The sequence below is a fragment of the Aegilops tauschii genome, chromosome 1, assembly GCF_002575655.3.
Source record: "Aegilops tauschii subsp. strangulata cultivar AL8/78 chromosome 1, Aet v6.0, whole genome shotgun sequence".
Lineage (NCBI taxonomy): Eukaryota > Viridiplantae > Streptophyta > Magnoliopsida > Poales > Poaceae > Aegilops > Aegilops tauschii.
Window position 1 is genome coordinate 262,455,117 of NC_053035.3, and position 18,702 is coordinate 262,473,818.

Genomic DNA, 18,702 nt, shown 5'->3' on the forward strand with positions numbered 1-18,702 from the left:
ATCCAAATCCAATTTTTATCCGATTATGAATATCCACAGATAATTCTATGTTTTGTTATTTATTTCTTCAAAACCACAACAAAGATTTATTCCACCTTTATATATGATTATGATTTAGAAATGTCGTGATCTTCGAATTCAGTAGGTTGGATACACTTTGAGTCAAATAGTTATTTCATCCAATACAATATGCTCACACGAAAAACAGTTCACCTTATGTCAATCATACAAGTACTGAGGATTACCTCGCCTAAAAAATTCAGATCATTACAACACATGGACAACATAGGGGGTCTTACAACATAATCCATTCAGAGACATGACACAACATGCAAGTACAATAATCTAATGACAATTACAACTGCTATCTAAAGAAGAACTAGGATTACCCTGGGCTTCAGATAGCAGAAGCAGCAGGACCTCCTCCGTCTTCAAATGCAACATTCTTACTTCCTCCAATTTTTGGGTTGCTTGCATAATGCGTGCAGCTAATTGCATAATTTCCAGCTTCAAGATCGAGATTACCTCATTCATGGCAGGCACACCATCTCTTTCTGCCTCTAGTAGAGCCTCAAGAACTATAATATCTGTGCTCAGACTGCTCTCCGGCGGTGTTGCCTCTGAACTGCTACCATCTGGTAACATGGATGGCGCACTGTTTCCACAAATAGATTCTGGGGTTGTACATTGTGTCCTAGTGTGAACGACATCCTGAAAGGTTTCTGCTCGACATAAGTAAGAGATAGTTATCGCATGATCCAGGCAGTAAGCTTACATGGTAAACGACATACCAATTATTGCCGAGAATGGCAAGCTATATTTAAATGGTTCTAAGCAGCATCAGCCGAAAAGAAATTAAAATGGTAAGATGAAACTAGGGATGTAAGTGGCAAATAAATGACATCCGCCAGTCCCATCTAGTTAGTTTTTGCTAGCTCCCTGGTTCATTTTCCTCAAAAAACAAAACTCTTTTGAACTATCATACCACTAGTGGACTTTAATCGGGATTAAACGGGACCTAGTTGACATCCCTAGTTGAAAGGGAGTGTACCACCGCTATATTTAAGTTGCCAAGGCATCTAAGCAGTTGAAATAATCTGAGAAAGCACTTAACATTGTGGCCTCATATAAACAACGAAGACAGTCTTGTGATGAAGTTCAGAGGAAAAGTTAAGGACTCAAATGAACTAGGCATGCATTTCTTTACGATAGTACATCAGACACTGCTGGCATATTGGCCAACTCAGGTATAGCGTAACAAGTAACAAACAAGCATTCGAATCAAGCAATACAGCAAAGCAGACAACTGAACTATTTGTTATTCTGTAGGATTACAGGTTGAGGGCACAAGCCAAGAAAGCATCCCACACGCATTACATTTCACATGTACTAAAACACACTGGCTTACCATATGTTGTTGTGAAGCCTTGCTGTTGTTGCAATGTTCTTTGAAGATATCATCAGCATCCCGTGGTTGCAAATCTACTTGTTGTAGTTTATTCTGCACCCTCTATTTAGGTAAAATTAATTTTAATCGCATGCACTCGTTCGAATTGATCTCAATGGTTCATCTAAACTAATGAAAGAAGGGTGTGTGCATACACGACAATATATCTGCTTTCCTCTATTTTTATGCTTGTTCGAGGTGCCAGCCGCAAAAGAACAAATATTTTGCTTGATGGGGTTGGCAGCTCCATAATTAATAGAAGCATCAAATTAGTCATGCAACTTGGGAAGATCAAGAACACACAAAAAAGTAATGAACAGAGGCTCGTAGCAGTGATGTAATAGCTAGCATCAGAAAATGTAGGGTAAAACAAACAAAAACGAGTGGAACCACATGCTAGTTTGCTGATTTGTAATTAAGCATAGAGAACATGAAGCAGTCTGATGGAACCAACAGGTGGCATGAGAACAACACCATTATCATAAATATAGCATGCAAGAAGTAAAATAGTAGGCAGTGATATTTAGGAAGTACAGTAATATTTAGGACAAAACTAAAGCATATTAACTATATGTGCACTGGTATGTAATTTAGCACATGTAACATGTTCACTGCCAGAAGTATGGCCCTACAGGTGCAAGCAAAATAACGTGTATCATGAAAAACTGAATGATGCCCTGAAGAAATTCAAAGGTGCGGTGCCTATGCTAAGAAAGTGAACGTAGGCGCCGGCCGTTGGATAATAGTACCTGATTCTCAGCGACATATGGGTATCATTGGCATACTTGATAGCTAAGGATCGTCGATGGTGCTCGTGTTGCGGTTGAGTTTGGGCCGGCTGTCGCCATCACTGAAGTGGCTCCGGCGCTATGGTTGCGGCGCCTGTCGACATACAAGAAAGCTCATCTGTGGTAAGTGAACGGTTGCACGATAAAGAGAAAAACCGAAGGAGTACATATCGAAATAACCTGATGAGGCTGTGGCGTCAGTAAAGCAGGGCCCGTGGAGTTGAATATGTCGTCTGTGGAGCGGGTCCGGTGCAGTGGACGAAGGCTTCGGCGGGCGCGTTGTACAGTGCTTTCGGTGAGGCAGATCTGTTGCGACGGACGAGGGCTTGTATGAAGGGCCAGCGCAGGGACGGATGAGGGAGTCAGTGAAGGGCCTACACTGTGGTGGACGAGGGTGCCGGTTAAGCAAATCCGGTGTGGTGGACCATGATGGCGGTCAAGGAGATCTGGAGCGGTGTACAAGCCAGTCGCTGAAGCGGCTTCGGTGAAGTGGTGAGTTGGCAGTTGGGGGTTCCAAGGTGCAAAAGGTAGATCCGTCGGGGTGTGAGGTCCACCGCTGCGGCGGAGGACTAGATTCGGCGGTTTGCCGTGGGTGGGGGGGTCGGGGAGGGGAAGGGGAGGGGCTCTGGGGAAGAATGTTGGGGGCAAAGAGGGGAAAACAATGGAGTTACCAAAGCAGCCCTTTTCTGTTCATGTGGCAGGGGTAAAACAGGAATATCGCAGGGCTAAACTGTCGGGCGCGAGATATTTCGATGTGAGCGGGAAGTTTGAAAGCTTTTGGCGCCTGAAATTATATTCTGCTCTTGTACATCCGACTATGATATCATGGCCGAGAATTTGTTTGTTTTGCACGCAAAAAAAGTGCAAGTTTTGAAAATCAATGTCTCCAACTCGAAACTTAGATTGTCCATTCAATTCAAATATGGATCATTGAGCTACTACAAGCAAATACGATCATATGGTCCAATTCAAATGAAATTCCAAATGTGTTTATCCTAAATATGATGACAAAAGAAAAAATGTGTATGTGTATGAATAAAGTGGATGATTATAAAGTTTGAACATGCCCGTATGTGTATATCTCTAGGTTTGATATATGAATTTGAAATCACGAAATCCCGGCTTAAAAATGTACCTCCGTTTAAGTGAATTACAAAAGCTAATGATGGAGTCGAATTCCAAAATTCCAATCTTAGGTTTGTAATTCTGGTACATCAAAGTATATCACACATGTTCAAAAGTATCGTTATCTCATAGTCCAAACTGTGAAACAAACTGATCAACCTTGAGTGCACACACTATTGACCATGTATATCTCGATTACGCTAAAGTCCCTCAAATATAGACACCTCACTCTTTATCTGAAGCCAACCCCCACCCCTTGTCGCCCCCCACACACAAAGAAGTCGTTCTCTCCCCCAAACACCAACACACGAGCACATTAACACCCCTCTCTCTTCTAAATACCGGACCCCAATATAGGTCTCTATCACTTTGTCTCTCGGGAATGCACACATCTCTTCCCCCACTCTCTAGCTAGGTCTCCCGGCATCTCTCTTTCCCAAGCACACGCACTATGTAGAGTGTATCTTTCCCATACACACAAAACGTCGCCCCCAAACGTCTATCTCCCTAGTTATGTGGTTCTCGCACACTCACCTCACACACCACCCCCACTGCAAAACAAGCACACTTTGTCTCCTTGTGCACCACTCTCCTCTTTCTATCTCTCCCACATGCGGACCCGCCCCAGCTCCTCCCTGTATACATATATGTCGTGACTCTTTCCATAGCTCCCTAATGTATCATCGTTCTCGATCTCGCACATTGTTCTCTACACCATCTATTCTAGATCTCTCATGAAGTCCCTATCACACACACGATGACTCGCTTCCCTTGCGTCTCCGTACATAGGCCAATTTCAAACAACATCAACATTGTCTCCCTATCTATACGCCATTTATGGACACAAACGCCCCCTCTTCACCTCCTCTCTTCCTCTCTCTCTCTCTCTCTCTCTCTCTCTCTCTCTCTCTCTCTCTCTCTCCGTCGCTAGCTCTCTCTCTCTCTCTTGCTCTCACACCCCTATCCCACACACAATCAATGTCTCTTCCAAATAGTCTGCCCCCCGCCCGCACCCATGCTATCCCGCTACTACACATGTCACACCATTCCCCCTTCCCTGATACTAGGTTTACATCATTAGTGGTCTCTCTACTCCACATATACACACTCCCTCTCACACACAAATGCGCGCACAAACACACACAGACACGCACAATCACCCATTAATCTGGATCCTCATCTCTCCCCATGTCCGCATGTGTATCTCGCACACTCACTCTCTAATTATGTATATGTGTCTCCACGTTACACAACACAAAGCCCCATGTACATGTCTCTCTCTATCCTCCACACACATAGACACAAAAAATTTGTTATCATTGCCTCAGTCTCTAGACATATCACACACGCACACACTCTCTCTCTCTCTCGCAAACACGCTCAACAAGGGTTTCCCCGTGAATAACTTACCGTCTATTCATCAACAGTCGTGGCAGTACGGCGAACATGAGACGTGAAAAAGAATAAATCTACACGTGCTTAGACCACCTAGTATGATTACTAGGACTAGAGCAAGCCAAAAAGCGCGCCGCCGTCACCCCCTCCTTATCGGCGACGGGAAAAACTTTGTTTTACACAGTCGAGAAGTCATTGTGCTAAGGCCTCACATGCTGAGGCGTTGAATAGAATGTAGATGCTAATTTACGGAAACAAGTATCGATAATACGTTCGTATCTCCATACTTATATTTCTTCTCTTATAAAAAACCGAGTTGGTGATGATGGTACGCGTGCCATCTTGCAATATAGACCGTCCGATCTATATCTGACTGATGGAAATTAAACTAAAAGATACCCGCACCCCTCTCCACATTTGTAGACAAGGCCTTCCCTCGTTCATCATTATCTCCAACAACCTCATTGTTGAGCAATTAAGAAAGGAAGCCTCTGGAACAAACTGGCCTGGTGGCCGCTGCCGGCGTCATCAATCCCCATGCCTCCGCTCAGTCCGACCACCAATCACCACCACGCCCCACTCCTCTTCACCTTATCTCCTATTTCTCGAGATATCATTAATTTTTACACATAGGATTACTCCCGCTTGGGTCAATCACAATGAGTGTTTTTTTTAAAAAAAATGCATCTTGATGTTCCGTGCAATGCATGGATCTTGCTAGTACTCCTACAGAAGACTAAGTTGGTGATGATGGTGTGTCTGTCATCCATCGTTTGTGACCATTAGATCTACATCTAACGACTGTGAGGTAAGTTGTTGCCTTTTCTCACAAACATCCCACTTGTCTACCAATTTGCAGAAAAACCCATAATTAGTATCTTAAAACCAACCACATCCCTCCCTGACCTCACCAAAACAGCCCAAGGAATATATTCTAATTGAAACATAATATATCTCTAGTGATATATGTATATCAAAATTAGAGTGTTTTGTATCAAGTTGGTGAATAAGTATTATTCTAATTATGATTCGTTGCAACGCACATGAACATTGCTAGTATTTCCAAGCATGCAATTTTTTCCCTAGTATTCCGTACTTTCGATTTTTCCATCAAGATATTAGTCACTCATGGTTGATATTTAATTTCAATCATGTACACATATGCACTATGTAACTAGCCTTGCTTATTGGGTTCCAAAGCTTAACTTTCACTCCTACTTACAATATGTAGAGTATTTAACAAAAAACTACCACTTTCAACCAGCCCTAGTAAGAATCTATTGTACAAAAATAGCAAAAACATACCCAAAATTTCTTAATCCACGCCAAAAACTACTACCTACCGATTAGGTTAGTTTAAACCCATTTATGACAGGGTTGGCCCACACGTCCGTGCTGACGAGGCAGCTTAAACCAACACATTTTGTTTGACCGTTGACACGAGAGACCCACATCTGACCTTCTATCCTGTTATTCCCCCTCAAATCATTATTTTTCTTGAACATTACTTCAAACAGTACTGATGCGTGTTCGTCGGTGGCGCCGGTGATGAGCGAGTTGGCCGCCGCTCCGCCGGACGGGCCGGACGCCGCGCTGGCCTCCGCACGGGTTGGCAGGCTGGCCCGAGCATGAATCACGAGCGAGCAAGCCGCCGCGCTGGCCTTCGCTCGAGCCAGATGGCTGGCCTTAGCGCGGCGCTCGCGAGCCAATCTAGCTAGCAAACCTTGCAGACAAGCAGCTGGACGGAGCTATCTTGGCTAGCTAGCGGCCGCGAGCGCCGGACGGAGCTGGCATCCGGGCTGCCGCAAGATGGGCTCCGCACCGCCGGCGGTTTTGACCTCGCCTTCTGCCGGCGGCGGTAGCTGCGTCCCATTGCCGAGAATGACTAGGTGGAGGGCCGGAGGTAGGAGGTCACTCGGGGATTTTTGTGCGACTGACATGTAGGTCCCACAAGTCATAACACCCGGTCGAATAGAAGGCGTTGACTTAATGGGCGACATGGGCCCTGTTTGGATACTCTAAGTCAGAGGTTAGATTCTAACCCTGAACTAACTCTAACCAAAGTGGTGTTTGGATGGCAGGGTTAGATTGACAACAAATGTATCCAAACAGGGCCATGTGTTGAAACGTGCCTATAACGGCACTTTGTAGAGTAGTCGTTTCTTGGTAGGGCTGGTTGGTAAGAGCATGTACAATGGTTCATAAGATAGTCTTATCTTAAGTCTGCCACGTATGCAAGTGGTAGTAGTTTCTTGGCATTATTAGTGGTTTCTTGCATTATTAGGGGTTTCTTGTAAGGAACAATGTACTACTAGCGACAAAAGGCGATTCTAGGTTGCATTGTACTCCAACGAGTACTAGTGGTCGCGGGAGTGTATACCTCGTTTGTGGGTTCGATCCCGGCCGAACGCACGGCGGCCTTTTTTTTAAATAGTAACTTCGCTGCGAGCCAATATTTTACACGGGTAGTTTGAGTTTTGAAGTCAAACGGACGTGCGTCACCACAATCTGGGTGCACTGGATAGCCTAGCCACGTGAACGGGTTTTCCTTCCCAGCATCTCGTGACTCGCGTGCTCTCCCTAGCCGCACCTCACTTGCAGCTTCCTCATCAGCTAGTAGCATATTTAAACTAGTGCCTCCCAATTAAGCCCGAGGAGCCGGAAAAGCCTGGCGGGGCATTGGGAACTGTGCCATATGGCTCTGTACGTAAAGTGCTCCACTACTACTCTGTAGCTTGTGGCGTTGCACGCATGGACTTCACTCCATTATCGTCTCTACTATAAAAGAAATTCCTCTTGACGTGTTTTTTTTGAAACGGAGGCAAAAGCTTTGCTTCATCTCATTCATAAAGAAGGAACTACTAACAAAATTCGATGAGATCCATCACACCTCCACAAATGGAAGCGAAAAGCCTTGTCTCGCTGTATCAAATAACTCAAATGTTCTGCCCTCGCAGTAACCGTCGCTGATAAACAGGCTGCTAGTGTGTGCGTGAGAGGAGCGGCTGAGTAGGCCAGCTACGTGAGAGGAGCGGCTGAATGGAGCACCGAGAGTACCCACTAGGCCACTAAGCAGGTGTACTTTCCCTGCATTGATAGTACAGCGATGGTTCTAGAGAACAGTAGTACCCTCCACTTCCAACTGTAGCTCCTTGGCGCTGAGATTCAAGAGTTCAAAACTGGTGCAGTATACTAGAAGTACAGTACATCACACTACTAGTTGAGAAAGTAGTACTAGTACTGCTACAGTACGAGTACGTACTCCTCCGTCACATAATGTAAGACGTTTTTTGACACTAGTTGGTGTGTACAAAAAATAGCAAAAACATACCCAAAATTTCTTAATCCACGCCAAAAACTACTAGCTAGTGCCAAAAATTTCTTACCAGTGCTATTATTTATAGTATAATGCAATCCCATAACGTCCCATAATGCTAGTACTAGTAGTAAATAATAGCCTCACCCCTTCGCTAAGGAACGATCTACAATTGGAAGGGACGAGGCCCTGCGGTTACTATGCTCTTATCTCCTCCTCACCAGTTCCCCTCCCCCCGAAGAGAAGGCAGTTCGTCGCTGCTCCCATGGATTCGCCAGGCGGTTCTCCTCCTCGTCGGGGCTGGGAGACCTTGGACGATGATCCTCTGGGAGAAATCGCACGTCGCTCCGACGTCCTCACCGCCGCAAGACTCGGTGCTTCCTGCACCAACTTTTTTCAAGACGGTGCTTAAAATGGCTTGGGAAAAGGCCATCCTTGTTGGTCTTCCATGCGTCCTCAAGGAGAACGTTCTTCTATGGGACAATCCTTCGAACAGTCCACCGCTCCCTGGCCATGGTTGCACGTTGACTCCGCTAGAGTTGCCGATGTTGAGAGGTAGTCGGATTTTGTCCGATGAGCAGGTCAGTAATGGAGTTTGATCATGTAGTACTTAGTTATTCCATTTCCATCCCGTAATTTCTCCGCTTCCCACTATCTTATATATAGGTCTGGGTCAGTGCCAACGAAGATTGGCTTGCATACCTCCGGCCGGATACCACCATCATTTTGCACAACATCCATAGCAGTGTGGCCGTTCCGGTAGACCCCTTCTCCACCATTGGGATCGGCCTTCCGGACTGGCTGGGCTTGAATACGTATGATGATGCCTACATGAGATTGAAGAAGATAGCAATTGCGGACCCGCCGACAAAGCGACGTGGCTACAATGATTACTATCTCATCGCGGTGTTCGACATAAGGATTGCCATCAATGCAAGAGGCAGTAACGGCAGAGGCTGGCGCATGTTGGCAGCGGCAGATTTGTACCCCTACACGTTCGAAGACACCGTGCGCCATCTAGGCCGCATCTTCGCGGTGACAAGCCAGGGGACTTGTTTCATCTGGTTGCCATCCTACAGTATGGGAGATTACAAACAGAATGCACAAACCATCATTTGCATCCCTAACGGTACTCCATTATTTTGCAGGGACCAGTCATCCCGCGATCAAAATAAGATCGCCGATCCTGGATGTGCATTTGCATCCGCGATTCGGTCTAACCTGGAACCTTGTAGCTGACTTTGGAATATTGGGATTAACTATCTTAGCAGTCGTTACCCATGGTACCAATGATGTGCAACATGGTCACACAATCTACCACGATCGGACCGTCACCATTTACCCAGGTATTCCATTTTTTAAACCCTATCGCCTTCTTTTTCATTGTTGTACTAGTACTCTACTTGCATACTAGTAGGAGTACTTTTTACCTTGGAGGACGTGTATCGCTAGCTAGGCCCTTGAAGACTTGAACCCACTAGCTGCCACCATTTTTGTTTTTCCACATCTTACTATCTAACCCATGTAGCCAAGAGTGGCTATATATAATAAGCCGGTTATTTTACTTCCTCTATACCGGAGTAGTACTATTTGCTGCACAGTATTACTGACCGCCATATTTGAGCACAACATTATTATGCACGGACCTTGACTATGTACGTCACCATGTGTCCAGATCTGAGATGCCGCGTGTACCAGATGAACGACGCCGAGTTCGACCCCCGTGATGCTACGTGGGTGCCGAGGAACACTATTGGAGAGTACTCGCTTTTCAATGGGGACAGCTACCTCATTGTGAAGCGGATGCCACCTTCCGTGCACAACATGGAAGGCCTACCGTTCATGAAGCATGGTTGTGTCTTCAGTGTGCACCGCCAGATGAACGACATGCTGGGACACGCTATCCCTGATTTATGCCGCTTCAGCTTGGATGAGTCTCCATCGTGTGGAACCGGACTAGAAAGCTGCGACAATGATTCTTGTTGCCCACCGCTATGGATGGTGCCATCCATGAAGAACACCTTGGACTGGAACCTGGAGGAGGACATGTAGCCCATCTATAACGTGTAAGTGGAGTACGGTAAATTGTGAACGGTAGCGCTGTGAATATATGTGACTAGTCGTGCACAAATTTATCACATGAATTGGAGATGAACTTGTGTGGCATACTGGCATTTGTCCTTTAGAATTTATTACTAGTAAATGTGTTATGTGTACGTGCAACTTGTGTGGTTGTTGCACGGGCTCCAACACGCTCTTTGAGAAAAAAAAGGTGGCACAGCTTTGGATATACGTGACGTGGCGGCATCATATAGTAGCATCGTTCGCCATAGTTGTAGTATGCTCCTACTAGGACGACGACTCCTATAAAACCTTAAGCTTGGCTCTTTGCCTCTTCGGGAGGTTCAACAGTTCATACTCGTGTGAACCTTGCACTTGGCTCTTCGCCTCTTCGGAAGGTCCAACAATGATGATACTACAGTAGACATTATGCTTCTGCCAATCTAACACCGATTGAACTGCTGCACGTCCACCGCGAGGGCAAGGGCGAGGGAGAGGGAGAGGGCACTGTAGTCAAAACCCTCTCCTCGTCCTGCGAACCACCGTGCGCGTGGGTGAGGGAAAGGTGTAGTAAGCAAGCTTCTCCTCGTTCGGCGATTTGACGGGACACATCAAAGCAGTACTAGTACTAGTCCATACTGCGTCCTTTCCGGTTAATATGGCTTAATTTGAAATGAGAAAAATACACTGGCGGCCAACGTATGTAACAATACGCTCTTTACGGTCACTATATATAGTTTTGCGGTGACTATACGATCACTAGCTCATCGTAGAGCACCGTATTGCACCCTACTGACCGGCCACATAGTCGACGTGGCACTTTGTTGACTGGTTAACTTGTCACCTGGTTTCTGGGTCCCACCTGTCAGTTGGCAGAGCAAAGAAATAAGCTAAAAAACAAAGAGTGTAGTACATCTACACTTCCAATGCATTTAGCCTTTAATCTAAATCGATATTGATTAACTAATGCACCAACTTGTGCTCTAGGTATAGGCTACATGTCTATCCTTAATTACAGCATGCAACGACCTTCATTTAATCTTCTTCTCTCAATGGTCGCATGCACACATAAGTTTGCTACTTTTGGGCGTTAATTATGCCCGGGTAAATGTGTAAATCTCTAAATGTACAGTCTTTCACGGACGTAGGGAGTAGGTTGAGCACTTGAGCATGAGCGTGTGTGTTGCGTCGTGTGCTGTGTGCCGCATGGGTGAGTGAGTGTTGTGTGCGTCCATGTGTACGTGTGAGTGTTGCATGTTGCATGCATGCATGAGGCTTACTCCCTCCCATTGACATGTTCATATTTCAAGCTTCCTCTGTTCCCTCCATATGGTGATACTCCCTCTGTTCCCAAATATGGAGTAAAATCCTCCCTCTGTTCCCAAATATGGAGTAAAATCCTCCCTCTGTTCCCAAATACGGAGTATTTTTCTTTCTAGAGATTTCAACAAGTGACTATGTACGGAGCAAAATGAGTGAAGTGAGCATAGAGGCATAGGGATAATGTAGAAAGGAAGTCTTCGTGATCCATTATTCCCCATCTCGGCTAGAGAGAACTATTCAACTAGACTTCGCAGTGAAGTGACAATACACGCTGCAGCAGATGGGACACTTAATTAATAAGCTAAACCAGCGTGTTGGTGTTACTAAATCAGCCTTACCCAGTACTGCCATCATGTTTGCCAGTAGAGCACGCTTCTGTCCTCCATTAACTGACGTATGGGCCCTCTTGTGGTAGACCCACATGTCATCGGTGTAACTATTTACACTCCGAAGGACGGTATATCCTGGTAGTAGTAGTAGAATTGAGATTTAATGCACTTTCTTCCCCGTCTTCCACTCTTCTTCCTCCTCTCTTCCCCATCGTTGGCCGCACACCATTTCCCCCCGCTCACTGCTCGCTCGCCCGCGCTATCTTCCTTGGTAGCTCGTGCGTACCATATCCCCCCGCTCACTGCTCGGCCACACGAGGAGAAGCTTCTTCGCTCGCCTGCCCGAATCCACTTCCCCGCTGGCTTGCAGGCACCGAAAACCCCAATGGCAGAACCGACTGACACACAGAGCCGCGATTGGAATTCCCTCCCTGATGTTCTCTTGGAGCAGATCTGTAATCGTATGGACATACTCAGCACCGTCCGTCTGGCCGCATGCTCGGTGTCTTTGTACCATCTACTCGTCTGCAACCGGCTGGCTCTTTTCAAGACACCCTGCTTGCTGATGCCCGATCCTCGCATGTGTCCCAGACATCGACTTGACGATCCTACGGAGGTTGCCGTGGTGCCCCTCGACATGCTACCACTACCCGTCCACCTGTCCTTCATGCGCGGCCACTACTGGGCGGGCATGAAGGCCAACTGGATCGTCCTCATCCACCAATCCGATAGTCCATGGCGTCTTGTGGATATCTACACCCAGCGAGAGATCACCCTTCCATCTTTGGATACCGCCACCATCGAGCCTCGCGGCCCGTCGGCACTCCTGCCTACTACGCACGAGACGCGTCGAGCTTTTGGCTCAACCTCTGTTTGCTGAAGGTTGTAATCTATGAAGTGCCCACACCATCAGAAGACTACATGGATTACAAGCTCATTGCCGTGTTCAACATGGGATTAGTCTATCTGGAATCCGGTCGCCATACATGGTTATGGCTCCTTGTCGATCCTCTTTACCCAACACTTCTGTCTGATGCTATAGTGCACGATGGCATCGTTTATGCGGTCGACGCACAGATTGGGTGCCTATACTGGTGGAATCTATCATCGTGTAACTGTTCTATCTCATCTCATCTTTACCTTAAGAATACGACTGCCTGTTCATTGTTACAAATTTAGAATATATAGTATGTCTATAACCACATCATTACTATATGTTCCTCTCATTTCCTAGATTTTTATGACCACGCATGTTATTGTTAGAGTTGATATGAGAACAATTGGTATCTAATGATTGTTAGAATAGATATTATGAGTATAACCTCATGATTGCTATATGTTACTCTTATTTCCAGGATTTTTATAACAACGCATGTTATTGCTTAGAGTTGATATGATAACTGTAGTAAGTGCTATGGTAGAATATGAGTAGGCCTTGTCATATCTGTTTTCCTCTCATTGTTACATGATGTTTGAACCATGATATATTGCTAGAATATGAAAGCCATTGACTTATTTTTTTGACTTGGGGTATGATTATGACCACGACATTGCAATTCTTTGTCTATGATATGTGCCACTGTTATAATAATCTTAATTCCACACATACGCTAAACATGATTGTTTATTTTTGTCCTTTTGGTCTCCAATTTGAATTGTTGCAGCAGACGCTAATGCGCCGGCCTTCATGATTCCAGGACCTGGAATCATACCAGCCGATGGGTGGTGGTTTATCGCTCGTTCAGCTAACGGTGGTCATTTGATGCTCATTTGCACATACCAAATTGACCAAACCATTTCATCAAACCACATGCAGTACAATGCCTGGGGCGTTCGTGACATTGATGGCTATGGCTGCTTCGTGTTCGAGAAAGATCCCAGCTCCGTTGGGCCAGGCGTATTCAACTGGAGGTGGGTTTACAGCCTCGGCAACCACTCCATGTTCCTTGGGCTCAATTATCCGATCATCCAACCAATCATCGATCATATCACCGGCGATGATTACCGTGCTATGCAACTTCCATTCGCCAGGGGGGACTGTGTTTACACATCATACCATGGGTTTCATGAATCACCATATCCAGAGATTCGTCGACACAGCTTGTTGCCAGATAATCCTTAGTGTGTGAAAGGCATCAAGCTTCCATGCGATGGATGGCTTTTGCAAACCCGACATGTGGCGATGTGGTTCATGCCAACAGTAAATATGCACAACTTGATTCGTACTGATATGTAGACTGAGCCATGTATTCTGCTGCTGTAGCACGACCCTCTTTTGTTGGATATTATGTACTGTTGTTAGTTTGAAGCACTCCTCTGGTTTGAAGGATAGGTACCTTTCTGGGATCAAGTGCATCCTAACTCACCTGCGTAGGATGTACTGATAATGATGATGGAGATGCTGTGCAGTATATATCACTTAGGCTTCAAGTGCGTACTTGTTAGTTAAACCTATGGTTAAAATGTGACACTAAATACGACTAGTAAGTAGCACAGTAGCAGTACTAGTATACGTCGGTCAAATTATTCATCATGTCCACACATTGAATTGACGTGACAACACGCTACGCGTGAGGTGACACAAGAATCCCGGCGGCGTGTTCGGGTATTCTGGACTTCAGATTTGGAGTAGCACTTATCTGTCGAAATCTTTCATCATTCACTTAAAACAGTCGATTGATCATACGTTGAGTACCATATAACTGGAATTAGCCCATGCAAGTCGAAGAAGGATTGGCCAGTGCTGTCGGCTGGCGTCAAGTTCGATCCCACGGATCAGGAGCTGATCGAGCACCTTGAGGCCAAAGTGAGTGCTGACAGCGCGAGATCTCACCCTCTCATCGATTTGTTCATACCAACCATCAACGGCGAGCACGGCATATGCTACACCCATCCTAAGAAACTTCCAGGTAAGACACCGATCGGCCATCTACTTGCACAAACATATTCCTTTGTTTATAGCTATATTTTTGTTTTTAGACGCAGACCTGGTGAAGCAATTACAATTTGACAGTTAATAAAAAGTGAAACAAGTGACTGCAACATGCCAAAGATGTTATAAAAAATGCCAACTACGTACACTAAAACCTGTATTCGACAATACTGCAGGTATCACACTGAGTGGCCTAAGCAAGCTTTTCTTCCAGCGCAATTCCAGGGCGTTCAAAAGGGGCATGTGGACGCGTCGCAAGATATAGTCGGAGTGCGGCATGCACGTGATGTGGCACAACACCGGCAATACCTTGACGGTGATGGTCAAAGGCCGGCAGATAGGCAGCAAAAAGGTTCTGGTGCTGCACACCAACAAGAACTTCGACCAGCAGAGGACCAACTAGGTGATGCACCAGTACCACCTCGGGGACCTGGAGCAAGGGAAGGAGCAGGAGCTGGTCCTCTGCAAGATTTTCTACCAGACGAACAATAGGGCCAGGAGTAAAAAGATTATAAGTTAGTTTGGTATTGGTACTTGTACTACCTTGTCGTCCGCAAGTTGGTATTGTTGTTAACGATCTTTTGGTATGAACTTGGCATCTGCTTCCAACCATCATGCCGAGGGTCGACGTGGATATAAGGCTGAATCATTTGTTTCGAAATGAATTTTCAGGCACCTGATTTTTATTTGATGGGTAGCATAAGCACCTGTCGTTCGAATCCCCAGTTCTCCAAATTTTTCAAAACAAGTGCATGCTCTTATTATCACGATGAAAAAAAAAATCCCTGTTGCATCCCAGTTATCAGTCTGTACTTGCAGAATTCTCTCGTTTATTGAGCACGTATATTGTTTTTTCAGGTCGATCAAGTTTCGACTGGGCTGTAGACTGCCCAGGCTTGGTTTTGTTTTTAACAGGCCCAGCCCATGACGAGAACGGGGCACAAAGATCCAGTAGGTATCTACTGGCCTTTGGCCCGCCAGTGTTAGTTATATTTTGTCTTACAACATCCGCAGGCAGTTTTTTTACTGAATCAAACACACAACCCAGTTCTATTTCCCTCTTGAAACGCATGTCCTACATCCGTTTTCTAATCTCTACCTATAGTTTTACTGGTTCATATACACGTATCATTATATTGAAAATACATAAAATTCCCTTTTCATATTTACATCCTTATTTTTGTTGTTGTTTTCCCTCCCACGCTGATTTTTTTACCACTGGTTTTCCCTTAAACCAACTCAATTGTCCCACGTCTTATTTGCTTACAAAAACAAAACGATTTTTTGGCAAATCAATAAATTCTTAAAAACATGTTTATCATTTCGGGATTACAAAATTTCGGACTCCACCGAAATATGCAAAATAAGGTTGAACTTTTTTACCGTGGTCCTGGGCAGAAAATGGGCTGTAATAAATTACTTAAGAATTAGCAAATGGGCTACAAATTATTAAAAAATAGCAAATGGGCTCTACGTTGTCTGCCACAGATTTGGAGGCTGATTTCTGGGCCTACTAAGTTCATGCGTACACAAGGTTTCTCAAAAAAGAAACTTAGTCAACAATCAACTCTACCAGCGTCAGACCGTTAGATGTCAATCTAACAGCAATCGTGCTTCTTCAGTCTCTGACCTTCCTGCCCCAGCCGCCCAAACCAGCGCCGTCGGAACCGCCTGCTCCCGCCTCCCGTGGCTGGCTGTGCTGCGGGGCAGGCCTCACGGCCCCATCATATAGACATATACTCGCATCCCTGGCCTGTCTATCCCTCTACTCACCCACACCTCCTGTTATTTTCCGGCGACGGCAGCCGAACCAGTCAACCCTCGTACTCTCCACCGCGTGGGCAGCCACTGACGTGTCTTCCCCGGCTCCGTGTCGTTCCCTTCGTAGGCCTCACCGTCATCCACCGCCCTGGTGCTCTCGGCGCGGCGTGGTCAACATGGTCAATGAACGTCATCCATCGGAAGTGGATAGTACGTGGAGAGGCTGACAGCTGGGTCCACGGCCGCACACAAGGAAATGCCTCCTTATTACGCGCAAAATAATGATTCCTCCACCTGACATCTGGGACCCGCCGGAAGGGCCTCTGTATTTCATGAAAAAACGTTCCCTTCGCTGACAGGTCGGACCCACCAACTATATCTTCGCACGCAAGGAAGTGCCTCCTTATTGCGCACAAAAAATGAATACCCCCTGCCAGCGGGGACCCACCACAATGGGAGGCTGACTTGTGGGCCTACTAAGTTGACGGGGACGGAGGGCTTTGTCAATTAGTCAATATGAAGGATTCTAGCTCTAGTGACCGTACGATGTCCATCCAACGGACTTAGTGTTTCTTCAACCTATGGTCTTCTTGCTCCAGCCGCCCAAAGCAGCGCCAGTCGTGCTGCATGCTCCTGCCTACCGTGGCCGGTTGTGATGCCGCGGAGGCCTCACCGCCCCCATACTACTCACACCCCTGGCCAGGCCATCCCTCCACTCACCCACACCCCCTGTTATTCTGCGACGACGACATCCTCACACCGCAGCCGAACCAGCGAACCCTCGTACACCTCTCCGCGTGGGCATCCACTGCCGCGTCTTCCCCGGCTCCGTGTCGTCCCCTTCCTAGGCCTCGCCGTCGTCCACTGCCTTGGTGCTCTCGGCGCGGCGTGGTCAATGTGGTCAACGACCGACTTCCATCGGAAGAGTACTGTACGTGGAGAGGCTGACAGCTGGGTCCACGGTCGCAGCTGGGTCCACGGCCACAGCCCAGTTTTTTTGTGATTTGCCAAGTAAGTCGCTTTGTCAGGCATGTTGGGCTGCAAATCTTTCAAGACGAGGAGAGCTTCATTCGGCTGGCCGAGAAAATGGCCTATCAGTAATGAGAAATGGGTTGTCCATTTTTAAAACACATCAAACCGGCAATTAGTTTCGAATTTCTTTTTTTTTTTCATTTCGAGATTTTAAATTGCATTGATTTTTATGCGTGGACAATTTGTTGGATTTTATATTGATATACATTTTTTTAAATCAGTTTGAATGTGACTCAAAATTTCGGGATTAAAAACAGTTTGGACCGCACCGAAATATGCAAAATTTCGTATAATTTTTTAACCGTGGCCACAATATGGGCTGTAATGCTAACAAAAAGAATATGGGCTCCAAAAAAAACCTTAAGAATTAGCAAATGGGCTGTAAATTATTAGAAATAATGGCAGATGGGATGTATGATGTTTTCCACAGTTTTGAGGCTTCCCTAAAAAAAGGTTGACGCACAAGCAGTGACTGTTGGATGTCCATCCAACGGCCGTCGTGCTTCTTCAATCTCTGCTCTTCCTGCTCCAGCCGCTCAAACAAGCGCCGGCGGGACTTCCTGCTCTCTTCTCCCCGCGGCCGGCTGTGCTACCGCGCAGGCCTCACCGCCCCACCGTACTCCCATCGCTGGCCTAGCCATCCCTCCACTCACCCACACCTGCTGTTATTCTCCGACGATGGCAGACGAACCAGTAAACCCTCGTATAGTCGTACTCCCCTCCGCGTGGGAAACAACTGCCGAGTCTTCCCTGCCTCCGTGTCGTTCCCTTCCTAGGCCTCACCGTCGTCCACCGCCCTGGTGCTCTCGGCGCGGCCTGGTCAATGTGGTCAACGACCGACATGCATCTGAAGTGGACTGTACGTAGAGAGGCTGACAGCTGGGTCCACGACCGCACGCAAGGAAATGCCTCCTTATTACGTGCAAAATAATGATTCCTCCACCTGACATCTGGGACCCACCGAAAGGGCCTCTGTATTTCGCGAAAAAATTGTTACCACCGCTGACAGCTTGGACCCACCAGCTATATCTTCGCACGCAAGGAAGTGCCTCCTTATTACGCACAAAAAATGAATACTCCCCCTGCTAGCTGGGACCCAGTATAGTGGCAGGCTGACTTGTGGGCCTACTAAGTTGACGGGGACGGAGGGCTTTGTCAACTTAGTCAATATGCACGATTCTAGCTCCTTTGAT